We start from the raw sequence: 5,732 nt of genomic DNA on the forward strand, positions 1-5,732 counted from the left end.
CATTCCTGCAAGCCTGGTATGAGTCCCATTTTGTCATGGTGAATTTTTTTTTTTTTTTTTGATGTGTTGTTGAATTCTATTGGCTAGAATTTTGTTGAGATTTTTTGTGTCTAAGTTCATAATGGATATTGGTCTGTAATTTTCTTTTTTGTGGTGTCTTAACCTGGTATTAAAAAAAAAAAAATTTTTTTTTTAACCTGGTATAGGTATCAGGTTTATGCTGGCTCTGTAAAATGAGTTTGAGAGTTCCATCCTTTTCTGTGCTCTGAAATACCTTTAGTGTAGTAGTGGTGTTAACTCTTCTCTGAAAGTTTGGTAGAATTCTCCAGTGAAACAGTCAGGGTCAGGGCTTTTTTTTTTTTTGCAGGGAGTTCTTAAAGTGTTTTTTCAATCTCTTCTTTTGTTGTATGGTTAATTAGTGTTTCTCTCTGTGTTAGGTTCGGTAAGTAGTGTGTTTCTAGAAATTTGTCCATTACTTCTAGGTTTTCAAATTTATTACAGTATTCTGTTATGATTCTTTTAATATCCGTTGGGTCTATTGTGACATTGGCCATCTCATTTCTTATTTGGGTTATTTACTTCCTCTCCTGTTTTTCTTTTGTTGGTTGTTTATCAATTTTGTTGAATTTTTCAAAGAACCAGCTTTTGGCCTTATTAACTCTTTCAAATGTTTTTCTGTTCTCTATTTCATTTAAGTCTGCTCTAATTTTTATTATTTGCTTTCTTCTGGTGCCCAAGGGCTTCTTTTGCTGCTCTCCTTCTATTTGTTCTAGTTGTAAGGATAATTCTTTGATTTTGGCCCTTTCTTCTTTTTGGATGTGTGCATTTATTGCTATAAATTGACCTCTGAGCACTGCTTTTCTGTGTCCCAAAGGTTCTGGTAAGATGTGTTTTCATTCTCATTTGATTTTATAAATTTATTTATTCCATCATTAATTTTTTCTATAACCCAGTATCTTTTGATCAAGGTGTTGGTCAGTTTCCATATGTTTGATTTCTTTTCCTTGCTTTTTTCTGTTATTGATTTCTACTTTTACAGCTTTATGGTCATAAAGATGCTTTGTAATATTTTGGTGTTTTGGATTCTGTTAAGGCTTTCTTTATGGCCTAATATGTGGTCTATTCTAGAGAATGTTCCATGTGCATTGGAAAAGAAAGTACACTTGGTTGCTGTTGAGTGCAGTGTTCTGTATATGTCTATGAGGTCAAGTTGGTTGATTGTGACATTTAGATCTTCTGTGTCTTTATTGATCTTCTTACTGGATGTTCTGTCCTTCACAGAAAGTGGTGTCTGGAAGCCTCCTACTATTATTGTGGAGCTGTCTCTCTCTCTTCTCATTACTGTTAAAGTCTGTTTTATGTAACTTGGAGCCCTGTCATTGGGTGCGTAAATATTTAATATGGTTATATCTTCTTGGTGTATTGACCCTTTAATCATATATAGTGTCCTTCCTTATTCTATGTTGCAGATTCTACTTTAAAGTCTATCCTGCTAAAAATTAATATTGCCACTCTTCTTCATTTTTGATTGTTGTTTGCTTGTTATATTTTTTCCATCCTTTGAGTTTTAGTTTGTTTGTATCTTTAAATCTAAGGCATATCTTTTGTAGACAGCGTATAGACAGGTCTTTTTTTTTTTTTTTTTAATCCATTCTGCCACTCTGTCTCTTTATTGGTGCAGTTATTCCATTTACATTCAGCTTAATTATTGTTAGGTATGAATTTAGTGCCATCATTTTGATGTCTTTATTGTGTGTGTGTGTGTGTTGACATTTTCCACTTAATTTTTTGTACTGAGTAGTTTTTCTTTGTATATTGTCTTTTCCTCTTTTTAATTGATGTTGCTTTATTATTCTCTGAGTCTTTATGTTTTTTTTTATGTAGGTTTATTAGTTTCCTTTGTAGTTACCTTAATATTTACCCCTATTTTTCTAAAGTTAAACCAAACTTTTATGTCATTCTATTGCCTTGACTTCCTCTCCAAATGAAAGATCTATGACTACTTTGTTTAGTCCCTCTTTTTTAACTTAATGTTGTCATCTTTTATGTAATGATGTCTCTGTTTCCCTGTTTTGAGAGTTTTAGCTTTGATTTATTTTTGTGATTGCCTTATCTGGGTTGATATCAGGTTGCTCTGTCATGTGTTCTAGTCTTGAGATGTCATGTAATGTTATTGATTTTCTAACCAGAAACTCCTTTTAGTATTTCTTGTAATTTTCATTTGTTTTTTGCAAATACCCTAAACTTCTCTTTATCTGGAAATGTTGTAATTTCACCTTCATATTTTAGAGACAGTTTTGCTGGATATATAATTTTTGGCTGGCAATTTTTTTTTTTCCTTCAAGGCTTTATATATGTCTTCCCATTGTTGAATAGTCCGAGATTAGTCTTATTGACTCTCCTTTGTAGGTGACTTTTCATTTATCCCTAGCCATTCTTAAAATTCTGTCTTTATCTTTGGTTTTGGTAAGTTCGATTATAATATGCCTTGGTGACTTTCTTTTGGAGTCTGCCTTGTGTGGGATTCGATGAGCATCTTGGATGGCTATCTTCTCATTTTTCATGATATTGCAGAAGTTTTCTGCCCACAGATCTTCAACAATTCTTTCTGTATGTCCCCCAGTGTTCTGGTACTCCAGTCACTTGTAGGTTATTTCTCTTGATAGAGCTGTACATAATTCTTAGGGATTCTTCATTTTTTTTTTTTTTAATTATTTTGTCAGATTTTTTTTCTCAAATATCTTGGGGTCAAGTGCTTTATCTTCAGTCTCACTAATTCTGACTTCTATTGCCTCAATTCTGCTCCTGGGGCTTTGTATTGAGTTATCTAATTCTAATTTTTTTTAATTTATCTTCTGAATTTCTGGTTGCTATTTCTCTGTGGATTCTTGCAGCCTATTAAAATTGTCTTTATGATCTCCTCTAACCTTCTTAAGTTCCTCTAATGCTACGTCTGAGCATTTCATGGATTGTTCTGTTTTGCCTGATTTTCTTCCTGATCTTCTGAAGAGGTCTCTATAGTAACCTTTTGTATTCCACCTCTGGTAGTTCCAGGAAGTTGTCTTCGTGTGGAAGATTCCTTGATGCTTTGTTTTGGGAGCTTCCTGAAGCCATCATGGTCTGCCTTTTTATGTGATTTGATATTGACTGTTGTCTCCCAGCCATCAATAAGTTATTGTATTTATTTCTCTTATGTTTGCTTACTGTGGCCTAGCTTCTTGTTTTGTTTTATTTTGATATGCCCAAATAGGCTGCTTGAGTGAGCTAGTTTGATTATTGGTGCCTTTGAAGCTCTAAGGTCCTGACACCAGGTGGTTAAAGCTGTTACTAGGTATATGAACCCATGAGTCTGTTTACTTTTCTTGTATGTATTCATCTCAGGTATCTAGGTAGTCGGTCACCAAGTGTGTGGTGCAGGCTCTCACCTACAGTCTTAGACAAACAGGGGTGATTGGTGTAGGCACAGGTACCTGGCTACCATAGGGAGTCATGTGCTGAACAAGGCTGAACAATGTCAACTGCCCCTGAGAGTCTGTGATGAAAGTGTGTCCCTGTTCCCTAGAATGCCTAGATGAGTGGGCTTTGCAGACAGACCATGGGCACCCAATGCTGTTGGCTGTAAGGACTGGGAGGCATCACGTATCCTTGGACCACTGTTGTGGGTGGCTAGGTGGTGTGGGTGAATCTATCAGTCTTCAGGCCCTTGATGTGGGTAGTGAAGACCCTGCCTAATATGCAGAGTGGTTTCAAATGTCACGAACCTGCCTCCAGCATATAGCTGAAACAGTTGAAGTTAGACTTCGGGTATACATCCTGTTTTATTGTGCTAATGAGGGCCTATGCTGTTGAAATGGGCCCACACAGGGATATGTAGGGGTTAAAGGCATTCGAAATCCATTGACTGCTTATGCCTGTGCCTAGGCAAAGGACCTGTTTCTACCCTGAGTTTCCAGCTTAGAGGAGATGGCAGATTATTTTTCCATCTGTTTGTTAATTCGTTCCTTTTCCAAGGCCAGAAGGATTGCTCAGGGTGTGCAATAGGTCCTAATTCCAGCCCACAGAAAATGGCTGTCACTGAAGACAGCTCAGGACTCATTGCAGAGTGAGGAGGTATCAGTTAAATGAGAAATAATTTTTTCCAAAGGGGTATTTTTTGGTCTGCATGGTAGATTAGATGCAAATACTTATCTTTTGCCAAAAGTGTGTCTTTTTGCTGATTTTAAAGGCGTGAGTGAACTCTCCTCTGCTTGATCTCTTGTGAGGTCAAAAAAGTGTCCCTAACAGCACTGCTTGCCTCACCACACTTGTGCCAGTGGATCTGACCCACAGGGTGCTATTCTCACTGGGTCAGACCTAGTAACTCCTCACTGCTTTTGAACAATCTCTCCCTCCTCCTGCTACTCAGTCTGATTCCTCAACTTTGCCTTTGATGTTCAAGTCTCCTAGATTGTCATATATAATCGATTCACTTGTTTTTTCAGGTCTTTGTTGTAAGAAGGACCACTGGAAGCACCTGACTCCTCAGTCGTCCTTCCATTAATATTTCTTGTAATTTTTGTTTGGATTTTAAAATTCCCTTAGTTTCCCTTTATCTGGAAATGTCCTATTTTCAACATTGTCTCTGAGACAGAGTTTTCAAGATATATTATTCTTGGTTGGCATTTTTTTTTTTTTCTTTCAAGGTTTTACATATGTCATCCCTTTGCCTTCTTGCATGCTTAGTTTCTGCCAAACTTAGTCTTATTGTTTCCCCTTTGTAAGTGATTCTTCATTATTCTTGAGCTGCTCTTAAGATTCTTTCTTTGTCCTTGTTTTGGGAGAGTATGATTATGATATGTCTTGTTGATTTTCTTTTGGGGTCTATCATATATGGGGCTCGTTGAGCTTCTTGAATGGTCAGCTTTTTGTCTTTCATGATTTTAGGGAAGTTTTCTGCCAGCATATCTTCAATTATTCTCTTTGTTTTCTATTTTCTCCCCCTATTCTGGAACTGCAATCATGCAAATTTTTGTCCTTGATTGTATCCCACATAATTCTTAAATTTTCTTCCTTGTTTTCTCTGATTTTTCCTCAATCAAAGGGTCATCAATGAATTTGCCTTCAATTCCACTCTTTCTGTCTTCCATTGTTTCAAATTTGCTCCTAAAACCTTCTAAAGAGAGGTCAATATCCAAAACTTTGTTGTTTACTTTTGAATTTCTGCTTTTTTTTTATAACTTCTAATTTTTATTCATTTTGAAGTTTGTTCTTGTATTACTTTCCTGAATTTTTCTATGGCTTTGTATATTACTTGATTTTGGCTATGCTTTGGTTTGTTTTGTGTTTTCCATTATTTTGTCCTCTTTTTTCTAGTTTTCTCTGTATTTTCCTTGATCTATTTCCTAATCTCTCGTATAGCTCTAAATATTAGACTTTTGAATTCCATATCGGATATTTTCAGTGCCTTTTCTTCTACCAGAAGGTTATCTGGTGCCTTATTTTTGTCAATTGTTGGAGCCATCTTGTCCTGCTTTTTTTTTTTTTTTTTAGTATGTTCTGATATTGTCTGCTGTCTAAGGCATTCATGTATTATTTTTTAACTGATTGTAGGATTGTTTGTTTCATCCATGCTTGCCAGTTGGCTGGAGGCCTCCACTCCATGTCTCTACTTGGTCACCATTTTTGACTAGTTTCTTCTTATCAGTGGCTTTTAATCTAATACTCTATAACTTCATTTAAAGTTCAGCTTCCAG

The sequence above is a fragment of the Loxodonta africana genome, chromosome 2 (genome assembly GCF_030014295.1).
Source record: "Loxodonta africana isolate mLoxAfr1 chromosome 2, mLoxAfr1.hap2, whole genome shotgun sequence".
Lineage (NCBI taxonomy): Eukaryota > Metazoa > Chordata > Mammalia > Proboscidea > Elephantidae > Loxodonta > Loxodonta africana.